This window comes from Phaenicophaeus curvirostris, chromosome 5, assembly GCF_032191515.1.
Source record: "Phaenicophaeus curvirostris isolate KB17595 chromosome 5, BPBGC_Pcur_1.0, whole genome shotgun sequence".
In the NCBI taxonomy this organism is placed as follows: Eukaryota; Metazoa; Chordata; class Aves; order Cuculiformes; family Cuculidae; genus Phaenicophaeus; species Phaenicophaeus curvirostris.
In genome coordinates, this window is record NC_091396.1 from 48,448,049 (window position 1) to 48,462,855 (window position 14,807).

The following is a 14,807-nucleotide window of genomic DNA, read 5'->3' on the forward strand; positions in this document are numbered from 1 at the left end:
ATGGAGGATGGGGAGGTGGTTTGAGACGACCAGCATGGCTTCACCAAGGGCAAGTCCTGGATGACCAACCTAATTGCTTTCTATGATGGGGTAACCACATCAGTGAACATGGGAAAACCAATAGATGTGATCTATCTGGATTTATGTTAAGTCCCCCCTCAACATCATTCTATCTAAACTGGAGAGATATGTATTTGATGGGTGGACTGTTCAGCGGATAAGGAATTGGTTCGATGGTAGTATTCAGAGAGTAGCGGTCACTAGTTTGATGTCTAGATGGAGATCCAAGACAAGCAGCGTCCCTCAGGGGTCTGTACTGGAACAAGTGCTGTTTAATATCGTCATCAATCATATAGGCAGTAAGATTAAGTGCACCCTCATCAGGTTTGCAGATGACACCAAGGTGAGTGGTTGCCACACTGGAAGAATGGAATGCCATACAGAGGGAACTGGACAAGCCGGAGAAGTGGGCCTGTATGAACATCATGAGGTTCAACAAGGCCAAGTACAAGTTCCTACACCTGGGTTGGGGCAATCCATGGTTTCAATACAGGATGGGGTATGATATGATTGAGGTTATCCGTGCAGGGAAGGACTTGGGGATGCTGATTGCCAAGAAGCTTGACATGAGCTGGCAATGTATGCTTGCAGCCCAGAAGGCCAACTGTATCCTAGGATGCATCAAAAGAAGCGTGGGCAGCAGGCTGAGCATCCTGAGCAGCAATTTTGGATTCTTATATTCTGAGCAATACATCATGTGGCACTAATTTTTTTTTTTTTTGATACATGAAGTGTATCTTTCTGGGATCTTTCTGGGGATAATTTTATTTTAAAGTATCCTTTCCCATAGTGAGCCTGCCTTATTGAGAGAGGAGGTAAAGTACTCTCCTACTGCTCAAAATTTAAACTGATTTCGTAGAGAACTTCATAACAAACATTGCTGAAGATTTCTGATATTTGACAGTGTTCATCACTAGCCTAGCTCTTGGGATTGTGAAGCTTTGGCTTATGCTTGAGGAGTTATACTGTTAAAAATCAACAGTTCGCCTCAATTCAAAGGTCTTTATTTTACTTTAAAGATTTCATAAAACCACTTTTCATAACTGTCCATCATGATGTCTTCAGACAAAAGGAGAAAAATTATTTTCTTTGTTTCGATGGCCCAAATACTGTGTATTTGTGATATACCTTTCTTAAGGAGAGTGCAAAAATAGTTTAATAATGTTAGTGAAGCATTCTGAAGCACTAGAAGGACACATGTTAATTATTTTTATACACCATTCAAGTGCTAAACTAGCCTTGTGGAGATATTTGTGTAGGTTGCCATCTTTATTAAGTCAATTATATCACAAAGGGAAAATAATGCCATCTAATGTACTGGAGCAAAACAGTCTTCAGTTTTCTGTTCTAAGTTAGATGGAGACTCCAATGGATGGATATTGTTTGCATTAAGAAACATTTTGGAATCAGTAAACAGGAGAAACTTTCTGTGGGTCTATAGACATTGTTGCACATCTATCCCTTTCCATGCTAAAATCTAGGTACAAAGAGCTTATAGATAGCAACTGTCAAATTTCATCTAGTCCCTGACACCTACCGTGTCACTCTGGGACAGCTCACATTTTGGCTGCACCATGATAGGGAGATTTTGAAACTGCAAGAGAACAAAGCTTTGGACACAGCCAAATGAGACTTCAAAAGGCTCAGGGTACCTTCTCCTGAGTAATAGCTTTTCCTGTTTCAATTGCTTATTGCCAAAATACTAATGACACTGGTCTTGCTGTATTTCATATCTGGTCAGGGATCAAGAAATATCACACATCTCACAAGGAAGAATTATGAGCTTTGAGACAGGAGATTAATATAAGCAACAAATAATTTATTTTACCCCAAACTAAATTTGAGGTTCATCCATAGCAGTGGAAGTCTGGTATACAGCAATGACAGTGAACAAATTATCTTTGTAATAATTGAGAAGAAGCTGAACTTCAAAAATATGGGACATAGTAACTGAGATAAATGGAGCCTTCCAGTTCCAGGCTCTGAGCAATCTAGCACTCTCACCTATAAAATGTTGTTCAACATTCTAATTGCTTTTTAAAGGATAACTGGAATCAGTTTAGCTTGGTTAGAAACTAAAAACAGAGGGAGATTTTTGTGATTATTACTACACATGAAACTACTGTTCTACATATCATGATGTTTTGTTCTTTCTGCTTTCTTATTTGATTCATTATTCTTTGATTATTTCTGAAGCAGATATATATATAACTATCTAATATGATAACATTTAATTATAAAATATAATTAGCCTTCAACTAGCTTGAAGACTCAAAACCATATAACTTTATTGCCTGTCATAGTCACATATGTAAAAACAATTAATAGATGGCCATAGAAGTCTCTAACTATGGAAATATGAGTCCTGTGACCGGTTGTGTGATGTTTTATGTTGTACTGAAGTTGCCTCAGAAGAGGGAAGAGCATACTGTTCAAAAGAATTTTTATTCATATTGCTTCTGGATTTCATTTCTTTGTGACTTTTAAATTGATTTTCTTCCACTTAGGCCTTTATTTAATTACAATATTACATTTGCACAGTGAGGAATGCTACCAGGTCAAAATGTTACTGTTTCCTGGTGGAACTTCTTTTGCATAGGTCCAAACTGAACATTCTGAACACCCAGCCCTCCTGAATCCTCTTTTCAGACTATACCACTTGAGTCTCACTAGTTTCAGCTCAACTAAGTAATTCCCAATAATTCCCACTCAGGTGTATAATCTTTCCAAGAAAGGAAAATGGAAAATTACTGGCTTCAGATGTGTAGAAAGCATATGTTTACAGTATTCTTGCCTGCTTACTCAAATTAAGAGAGCCAACACAGAAAGTTGAAATTGAACAAAATTTATTTTAACTATGCATGGTTAGAAGCTGAGTACCTGATTCATCAACTTACTGACTGGTATAGGCAAAATTCATTTCAGTCGTATCTTTAATGCAAGGAGAAGTCCATGTCACTTGCCATTTTCTTCATTTACTGCTGCAATGGTACTGTAAACCTGCCCTATACCACAGAAGTTTAATGATTTGTGCAGTTTAATGATTTGTTCTGTGTTCACAAAACAGATTTTAGAGATAAAGGAAAATTTGTACTAGACGATGGAAATAGCAATGTTTTTTACAGCAAATATCAATTCTGTTAGAAATTGCTAGATCTAGTGGACTTCAGAAAACAAGATATTTTTCCTCCCCAATCTGCTTTCACTGAATTTGGTGTACTATAAGACTAAGTGATGCCTCCTCATTCCCATAGATGGGAAGTTGCTTCAGTTCTGTTTCCTCAGGCTCATCCAACAGCAATGTTTAGAAACTACTTTCCATATGCACACACTCACATACGCTTGTGGAAATGCATGCACACGTGCACATACACACACAGTGTACTCACAGCCAGCCTCACCAGTCCACCCAGATGAAGACTGGTGCCTATCACACATGATCACAAGCAGCACTCACATAAACATGCACAACAGAGATGGGCCAATCTTGTTCCTTAACTCCAGGTGGTCAGAATTAGAAATAAATGGAATAAGCAGAACACACATTTATAAACAACAATTGTCTGTTCTGTAGCTGGTTCGGTGGACCTTGGTTTCTGCCAGTTGCTGGACTTGTTAGAAGAATCAATGTAGCTGGTCATGTGCATCAACTCTAATGTGAAAGTTATGTTTGTGGAAGAACACAATAAAGAGAATAGAAGAAAGAGGACAAGAATAAGAAAGGAATGCATGAAGAAGAAGGGAAAGGGAAAATTCTCCCTGTGGCCAGACAGGAGTCCCAGGCATGTCTACCTCTGGGAGTGGTTCTCTATACTATATGTGGTGAAGATGATAATCATCATTTTTTCCATGATTTTCCTGTAGTACTACATAGTTCTCACTGAAAACCTGCTCAAATTCCCTATTGGTTTGTCCTGTTTCTGGTACTAGTTGCAACATGATAATCTTTGCACACTGATTTGTAGTTAATTGTCTGCACACTTGTATTGTTGGATTATATTCATCAACCATCTAAATTACTACTATCTACTTCGATGTGCACAAGACTTGATTTTGTCTACTGTAAAACTAATTTTGGCAGAACAGTAAATGAGGAAAAGGTGGGAAGAGATGTGATTCTGATGCCACGGGTAGCCATGAAACCATGAGAACTTACCACAACCACAGTTTTAGGGTTTTCCATGTTCAAGGTCCTGAGGCCAACAGCCTCAGAATAGTAGTCAGGTACAGCCTTATTGCAAAAACTTACTTACCATACAAATTAATGATCTGCCAAATGTGTGATAATCCATCTTAGTGAAACTGTTGCTGGAAATTTGAGCACTAAGGCAGAGTTGAAAGCAATCGCATGTAGAGGATGAATGGGCCCTGGCTCTTTGTTGTTTGACTGTATACTTCCTTGTATGTTGCCTCCTGATCACCCTTTCACACACGTCATATGATCCATACTGGAAAGAAACCAACTCAGAATCCTCCTTAAAAGTTCGTCTTGTGCATCATTTCAGTGTCACTACCAGTGACATCCTCTTTAATGTATCGCTGTAGTCCTACCATTTTCCTATACTGTTTTTTTCCAATAACATTGTATTAGTATCAATATGAAAGAGGAAATATCCTAGAAAATTGGCAGGTATACATATGTGCATAACTAAAAGTAGTAAAGCATGTGTGGGCTTCAGCTAGTACTAAATATGACAACTGCTATAGTAAATATAAATTTGAAGCATTAAAAATACTACTTAAATATTACCTAAAAACCCTCAAGATTTTAGAACTATAATTTTATTTTACTTCTGGTTTTCACATAATTTAAGATTAAAATTATCATCTTATTTCTCTGAAAACATTTTTTGGAGAGTAAATGAATAAGGGCACTGATGAAATGTGAGCTTTTCTCATAATTTGAGAACCTCATTTAAAGTGTTAGAACAGATATTAATGTATTTTTAATTGACTCTTAGTGATTGGGAATATCATCCATTTCACAAACAGTCCTTTTAATGAACACTGTTGATGTAGGCAGGTAACACACAAACAACATTGCTTTAGATTTGTAGATTATGTCTTGAGAAATCAACAGAATGAGTCCACTCCATTCTGAAAATAGTGTAATTTAATTTTTTTTTTTTTTTTTGCCTAGGAACATCATTTCTAACAAAGGGCATTTCCTTCACCTGTGAAAACCTACTTGATCAAACCTAGCACAATATTTGAAAGCTCCACTACTTACAGTATACTGCTGTGAAGTTGCGTAAGGAAGAAGCCTCTGGCTGTGGTGACTAGAGAAAGACAGATTCCTGAGACCTACTGATAATGGAGGATGTTCTAATTCTGAGAAGTTGTCTGAGAAAATGCTTTATATTTAAACCTGTATATGGCTAATTTTACTAAGGTAATATATTTTTTAGGTTGTTTTTGTTGTTGTTGTTGTTGTTTTAATTGCTGCTGCTCTGAAGGTTATGATGCCCAATAATCTAAAATTCAAAAATTCTATGCTAGATCAACAGTGTGGAGGTTACTAATGAAAAATATACCTGTGTGTGCATATATCTACACACACACACACATATATACACATACACATATAGTTCTGTCATTACTTTTGAGTGCAATAATTAGCCAATTTGTAAGAGATTGTGTTTCCAAAGCAATTTCAACCACCTTGAAGATCTGAATAAATGAAACTACATTTTCTGGTATTCACTGACTTCTTTATAGTACAGAAATAGCTTTCAAAGAGTCTCCAGCTTGAAGTCTTATGTTCCATGAAAGGTAGCCAAAGTTGTATCTCTTAGCATAGCAAGGTTTAGGAACATTACCAGAGGGAACATGAGTAAATATGTTGATCCAGAATATTATATTCTGGGCAGCTACATCTTATCATGCAGTTTATAATGCAGTCTACTCAGTGTGATCTTGAACACATTCACATCTTAGACACCCAACTCAAATTTACTCATCGCTGCAAACTGTATTGGAAGTTCATCCGCGTCCTGTTACAAAAGGCATAATAACAGAAAAAAAGTGCCTAATGTAGAGGAATGAGTTAGAATCTGGAGTGAAGATAAATAAATCTTTTCATCCAATCAACAAATTTCTTACTTGTACTGGGAAAGAGAGGTACAATCACATGTTTTTTCAGGTACATTTGTCATTGAGTTGATCAACACAGTTTATTACTCTAAACAATTTTTGTATATCTATCCATAATCATAAAGATATCTTTATATATTACATTAATGGAAGTCTGGATTCCTTTCTAAACTCCGTATTGTTTCCATATGCAGTTAAATAGAGAATAAATGTTTCTGTAGCCAACCTATGAGATTTTTAAATAAATTGTTTCATTATTCATTAAAAGTTTCACTATACAACTTATAAAAGCACATGCTGTTAGTCTTGCAAATGCTTTCTCATCAAATTGAAAATTTGTGGAGCAAGACAAAACTAAAAGAGAATTGGTATATATTTGAATAAATTGAAAATTCTGCATTTTGAGAAGTTTTTCTTTCAGTTTCTTCTCTTCACTGTTTTCTTTAACTCACAAGCATATAATAACAATGACTAGAGTTCTTTCTGATGTATTGGATTTTGTCAATTTATTCTTGCCTAATATTGGATATAGCAAGAATAACTAAGTAAGAGTTTTGGATTAAAAAAAATCACAAAGTAATTTTTGGTAGATATTATTTTTAAAAATCTTATTGCAAACATCCCAACAAAATCTATGACACTTAATCTTTTTTTGTATCTGTTCAGCTGGAATCAAATGACAGAGATCTCAAAAACTCCCCAAAAATATGTTTTAATAAGGCTTTTGACCCTGTAGTTCAGAGCTAGGTTTGGTTAAGCCTCCAATGAAGCACAAAGTGTAGACCTTTTAATGGTTATAATTTTAGGTTTTGATTTTAATCTACCCACCTACTTACAAGCTGTGTACTCTCTCTGAATTTGTCATCCCAAGTGGAAAATGTCACAATTCTGTCCTTATTTTAAACCATCATTTTTAAGCCTACTCTCTCAGTATGCCATGCATTTCTTCATTAGCTATTAATTTGAGTGTTCTTCCAAACTGATACTGAAATAAACTGGCAGTGGCATGTATTCCTGCTTTTCAACAATCACATCAAGATAAGGTTTACACATTGTGTGGGTTAGATAGTCATTATATGACATTATTTGGTAGTCCTGGTCTGCAGATATTCAACACTATTTTTTCATCATGTTACCTACAAACAACGCCTTTTCCTGACCTAATTGATACATTTTTTTTGGTGTGTTTCCACATTAAAGCTCAATGAACTTACGAATGTTCCTTTTCTTTCACTGGACATTAATTCTAAAGGACTTCAAAGATTTGGAGTGGATTTGCATAAATTGGGTGTTGGCAAATGTCCACTCATTTAGAAGTTCTATTCCCTCAGATGGCCTGCTAGTTTTGATTCAGCTTTAACCTCCTTTGTGTCTTGTATAAGGTAATCTGGTTGGTAAAATAAAGCATGCAGAGAACAGTGATAACCCCGGCTGAGGGGAGTTGAGCTGCTCCCACACAGGGATAGCTTGGCATGGAAAAAGAAGGGGATTACTGAAGTCATAACACTTCAGGGCTTTTTCACATGGTTAACTATATGTGCTCTATGAATTTTTAGGGACATCCTTGATAGTCTTAAAATACATGTTAGTGGCCTTAAATGTCCCAGAAAATGTCAGCTTTGAATCCCAGGAGACTACTAGGTCTCTATGGTAGTTCAGCCATTGGTTGTCTGGTGCTGAACTCTGTTGAGTTTCAAGTTTTTCCAAGACTGCGCTCATGTGTGTTAATTAACACTGGATTGTGGGAGAGAGGCACAAATATCCCTGTGATTCTGTGAAGTGCCAACTCTAGGGCTTTAGTTTATTTTTTCCATTTCAGACAGTCATATGTAGCTCCTCTGTTCTACTAAAACTGCCATTGCATTGAGATTTAAATTTTGATGGTAAAGTCCAAAGTGTGTTCTCAAGAGTAATGTCCCATCCAGAGTAAAATTGAAAATCTGCTATACCTGTCATATTTGTGAAAGTGTCACAGTAAAAAAACTCCAGAAGTGAACACTGGCATATAGTTAGAGAAAATGTATTTTAAGGGTCATATTTATATTTAGATATTTAATGTTTACTGGCAGAAGATTTGCAGTTTTGAGTTTTACTTTTTAGTGTTGTACTCACTAGATGTCTCAAACTATACCATTTTTTTAATTTTACTGAGGGGTAAATCATGCTGATGATACCGGTAACAGCACTGACCAAAACCTACAATTTAAATTTCTAGTCTGTAGAAAAATCTACTAGTTGAAAATTGCCTTTATTAATAGAAAAAAAGGACAGCATGTTACAACTGAAAATAAATTTTTGAGTTTCAAATGTTTTGTTAACACATCTTGGTTAAGGTCAAAATGAGTTAACATTATAAGAGCTTGAACCACAACACTGGGTCTACCAGAAATGTCTGGGCATTCATACATTCTCATTACATACAGTTTTGTTGAAGTTCTGTTTTCAGGAAATCATAGTTTTATCACTCTTGTTTATTTACACTGAATTCTCTCTTAGCTGATCTTGAGGGCCAATTGCTTATCATTATTTCCATGCCAATCAGCTAGCTTCTTTTCCTAATAGTGTTTTTATTATAATACTGAACATGCTTTGAAAATCTTGTACAAGGTTTGTTATTGAAACGATGTGATTTCGACACTAGTGGTGCATTAAGTGACAATGTATGCATAGCACCTGCAAGAGTGTCTCTTTGTGTAAAAAGCTCAAACATGATCGAGTGTGTAAAGAAATAACCCTACATTATATTCAACAAGGCATACACCATGTTATATTTTCTACAAATAGCAGAGTACATAAAAAGGAAAGGAGAAACATTAACTCATAATTGCAATGGGGCTCATATACCTTGAGTACATACTTGAGTGCACATACTTTTATAACTGTCTTAACTTCCTGTGCATTGTACTTTTAAGTCTCTCATGAATCTGCACAAATGAGAATTGATTTGAATTCACTGCAGATTCTTACAGAGGAGAAAGCTTTATTGCATGCACTTATATATAAAGATGCTGTTTTATTTTTTTTTCTCAAAATATTGGTAGTGCTCCTCTCTTAAACCCTCTGAGATTGGATGTACACCATATTTGGACTTGGAGAGACAACGTGAAATCTGTGTCATAGGACTTCTTTATATAGAATATGTGGAAACGTGTAGCCAGCCCACAAGTGCAAATAAATTCTACTCTGGCTGGTCTACAAAGTTTACCAGCAGTTGCTGGTCACAACTACAATCTTGGATTTGTAGCTCATTAATAATATCTCTAAAAATTATTCAACAGCTATTATGAATAAGTGTACCAACACAGGCTCTGTGGGAGACAACTCAGAAATTCTTCCTTAAGTAAACAGTTCTGCTCAATATTTTAAAAAGTTACTCTACTGTACTTGACATTCTCACCATACTGTGAGCTATTCACATTTTGATGCTTCTGATTCATGGTGGAAAATACTTTTATTTCAGCTTTTCTGTTCCACCCACAAATTAAATAAAACTAATCTCCTGCACAATTACTTTCAAATTCAGTAGCCTTTGGATCTGGATCTGGCCTGCTTGTTTTACTAGCATTTTCCTTGCCTTTTCAGATCTGGTGGGGACATAGTTTTGTTATGGTTCTTTTGATTTTCTGTCAAAAATGTACCAGAGTGTTCAGGCTCCACTGTGCCTCTCCAGCAACAGATTGAGGAAAAAAAATTCTGAGGTATTTTCTGTACTCTTCATCCCACTGTTGAACAATAATTTAGTCTCCAGCTGTATCTAGTAAATAAATTGTGTGGAAAGGCATAATACATAGTGTTCACTTCCTTAGAGACTGCTAAATGACTTTAAATAGTGTAAATTATTAAACTGGCATACTCAAGAAGGTGTAATCCATAGAAGCGCAGAACAACATTACTCACAGCTGTGGTGATTTTTGTTCTAGCTTTCACCATCTGTAGAATGGTGCTTCATATTTAATTTTTTTTTGTAGTAATGAAAGTAAAATTCACGTATATGTTTATATTCTTGTGCTTGACTGTGAAATATTGTGTTATTTCTTTTTCTTTAAAAAAAGAAAACTCAGAAAAAAACAAAACAAAACCTCCACAGACCCCAATGAATTCTGAAGTCTTTTTTTCTTGAAGGCCTATAAATTGGGGTGTTAACAACTAAGCAACCAGGTGCTGACCAGCATGAGAATAGAGAAATCGGTCAGAAGTGAACGAACTGTATTATATATTGTGATATGAAATAGGTAGCTATTGCACTCAAAATAAAATAAGTGATGAAGAGAAAGATATATTTGCACAATCATCTGAAAAAATGTTAATAGGTCAAAATATCTAATTTTCTGTCACCCTTAAGTTTGTGTTAAGATTTTTCACATGCATTATACTAGGTGAAATGTTACTGAGGGATATGGTTTAGTGTTTGGTAGGAACGGTTGGACTCGGTGATCCGGTGGGTCTCTTCCAACCTGGTTATTCTGTGATTCTGTGATTCTGTGAATTACTTTCATTTTCTGAGCTGTGACCATTTTTAAAGAAGTTTTCAATTATGATGCCTAATTGTGAGATGGCTTCTTCTGAAACTAATTGGTGGTGCAGACATTTGAAAAGTTGGCTCCAAAGGCAAAAAATTAATGGTATCACTTAAATCAGAGTTTTTAAAATTAGTATGATTTACCATCTCCAAAACTAATGTTAGCTCTTCTGGCCGTTGTGTGAAAGTGGAGGTGATCCAAAATTCAAAAAATTTCATCAGTGTCAATGGATTAGTCAAAGCAATGCTGGTACAGGTACAGTCACAGATCCATTGCACAATAATAGATATTGAATCCCAACAGATTTTTTTAGGAAATTAACCGTTTTATTTAAATGCTTCACTGAATCCAATGCAAGTTGCTTTATGCTAATACATGGTGACAGCTTGAGTGTCTGAAAGAAAATATTTTTTTTTACTTCACAGTTTGTTTGAGGCAACTGGAAGACAAATATGTCAGTGTTTAGCACAAATTCTTCCTTTTGTCTAAACTATCTCCACTTCACCACTTTTCCTTCAGGAGAAGGTACTACTTTTAAAGCAGTTACTCCCTTTTCACATACAAATGAACAGCTGTCATGGGAAATAGCTATAAGCAGTTGTAATGGAAGGATTATCCTGCTAAATTTTAGATTTCTAGATGAAATACCTTATTTTATGACATGAAGCACATGTACTAAGTTAGCCTGAATTCTAGACAGAATCTGGAGTTCCAGTGTTGGAATCCTCAAATATCAAAAAGAAAATATTCTGAGTGTATAGAAAAAAATTCTGCTAATGGCAAAGAAGTGATCTGTGTTGGATCAAGAAAGTCAAGAATATAATTTTATTTAAGAATTATATAAAAGGATGTTTTCAGTTTAAGCCTTGTCTTAAAAAAAAAAAGAGCTTTTCACAATAGATTTTCTTCTGAGCTCTCAAATTAAAAGATTATGAGATTTAGACCTCTATGCTGTTTACCAATAACCAACTTTCCCATCCAGATCTGTACTTGATAATTTCCCCAAAACCCGTAGAAAACATTAGTTCTCAAAACGTGCTTTCTTGTACAACAAACACTTGTTATCGCCTTTGTTATTTGCATTCAGGGATGTGTGTGTTTGTGGGGGGGGTGTTTTTAGGAAAAAACCCCACAAACAACACATGCCTCCTTGGAGAGAAGTGATTTTTGATAGGAGGATTTTGGAGGGTTGTGTTTGTTTTTTTCTTGTTGATGTTGTTTTTTAATTTATGGCCTGCATTACATAAATGAAAGTCATTCAATATCAATTCTTTCGGGGAAAATTTCTATTCAAGTCATTTGTTCAGTAGAGTGATGCATAGAAATACTTTATATAGAAGTACATATAGCATCTTGGTCATTTTCTCATCAATTTATTCTGTCTTTAAACAAGGACAAATAACTCCTATTTATTACTCTGAAATTAATTAGAGATGCAATATTTCATAAGATTCTGAGCCCTGAACTAGGAAAGTATTCTCCAGTTTTGATGCTCCTCTAAATGAAATCTTTAGTCTAGAATAGATTTGAAATGGATGCAGACATTGGGGTAATAGCAGTGTTGAAATTTACACTTGGATTGATAAATAAATGACAAAGCAAGTATAGAAGGTAATTTAAGTTTGCACTATTTTTCTATGATTTAACTCTTTTTACATAACATTTCTTAAATCTAGGGTACAGTGTTGATTTTTCTATAAGAAGTGCATAGGCAGAAACACCTTCGGACCTTTGTGAATTATCCTCTAGTGATTATAGAGAAGATAGTGTGGAGGGAATTGACTGAGTAACTAAATATTATTTTGATTTAGACAATGGAATGATTAAACCCATCTCAATATAGATCATGTGTCTAGGTTATTCTCACTTGAGTCTATGTGAACATTGAGATGATAGCATAATATTGAACCAAATAGACCTCAAGCACTCAATTCTTGGTAACATAAAGTAAAAATGGCACCAGGTTGGTTTTGATATGTTGTTTCTTTGTCTGTTATATTTGGATATCCCTGAAGAGGGTATTTTCAGTTAGAGGAATTGTTTAGAGAGAGGAATCAGCTGAATATTCTTGTCAAAAGTATGCAGGAGGCAGCTAGAGATACTGCTCTGCATTTAACAACATCTTGTACACAGCTGCAAATAATTGTACCCATGCCAAGCAGGCTTGGATTTATGATTTGAGGAGGAAAATATTAGTCAACTTTTATTTAGAACCATTAACCTTGAAAATGCAAAAATTCAAATATCTCCTTCCCAGGGGTAAAGATGCCTTGTTTTAAATTGATTAAGGAGGAAAAATGATTTAATTTTAGTTTTCATGGTTTTTTTTAACTGCTAGTTTTGTTAGAACACTGGTAACTTTTTCACATATATGTTCTGGGTGTTTCACTAAGGCAGCAGTCATTCCCACCAATAAGACTTATCATTATTGCGTATGTATCAAAAGATCTAGTTACTAGATCATTATTTATTTGTCAATGAGGATTTTGAGGATTTTTAGGGCTTCTTACACTTTTCTCAGTAAGAACACACTTTCTGTTCTGCAACTTTGATTTCATAAAAGAAGTAGAAACACCTTCTTGTTATTATTATGTCCCTCATTCAGTAATGTCTGTGTCATGTTGTATCAAAAATACTGTGTGATACATTTCACCTAATTTTGAGTGCCTATGGGGTCTACAGCTGAAGCACCTTGAGAGTCCTTTTATAATTATTGTAGAGAAGTTTCTGACTAAGCCTAGCTGCTAGTAAAATTCTTTAGTGCATACTTGGCATGTTGTTGATCAACTAGACTATTTCATGCTTCAAAATACCCAGCACTTGATTCTTTGTGCTGCTTGGAAGAGAGTTCTGCTCTATAACACATTGAGCAAGATGGTGATAAAGGTTGGTTTGGACATTCCATTGTTCTTCTTGTGCCTTCCTTACTTCCATTATCCTCTTGGAACTCGAATGCAGAGACATCTCTCTGATATCCAGAGAAAGGGAAGAGGAAATCAGTTAGCTGACTTATCTCTCCAAAAGTTTCTGTTTGTAGGGGGAAAGATTTTCCTCACTATATGTCACTTATCAACTCACATATTACCAGGGAGCTAACAAGCCTCATCAATTGTTTTTAATAAAAAAAAAAAATTACAAACACTAAAAAAAGATGTCACTGTTAATCAAAACAGTGTTCACCCAGTAGAAATCATTTAGTTTAGTACTGGAATTCCAACTGGCAGTATCAAATGAAGATCTTAAAATAGAGGAGAATGCGAGCCAACTTCTCCATTTACACATTTTCCATTATTATTTTTGGAACTTTGTTATTGCAACACAATGCTTGTTGCAGGATAAAATACATTTGAAGTGCTTTTCTTTGTTTAATCTCTGTATTTATGATGGTTTGTTTTAGGAGAGGAATGATGCTAATTTGTAGTTCTGGGGCTTTCTGATACATTGTCAGTTAATATTAACAAAGAATGATAAAGGCCAGGAGCATTAAACAGTTTGTCCTCCACACAGAGGTCTGACTGAGAGGTCTTCATTCCTGATATAACTGCTATACGGCACTGAAATCTCTGTGGCAACTCTGAAGAATTTTGGCAGGAAGGCAAAGAGTATTTTGAGTAGAGGAAAGGAAAATTCTCTATTTTGAAGTTCAGCATCAAAGTTCATATAAAAGTAAGCTCAACGATTGCCATTATACTGGATACAAGCTAATATACCATCTGTATGCAGAAATGTGCTGCTTCTGCACCATTGCTTTTTCATTCAAACAGAGATAATGAGATTTTTTAATTATGATCTCCATGCCACAGAAACATCAATCTGCAGGCCGCAAAAAAAAAGAAACAAAAAACAAAGAACACTCCCTCTTTCATCACTTAAATGAGAATGGATAATTTCTTCAAATATGTCAAAATGAGTACTTGCAGCATGAATATACCTCTTAAATATATTGGTCATTATCTTATGAAGAACTTACGTTTAATATTTTATTCTAAGACAGTGGAGAGAGAGTCAAAGACAGTTTTATGATCCTCAAAATAACTTAATTTCCATGGGCCACCCATAATACAGGTTGTGAGCATTTTATTTTCATTAAAAGTATCATAGCTGAATTGGGCAACCCTGGAGAGAACTGGTCTT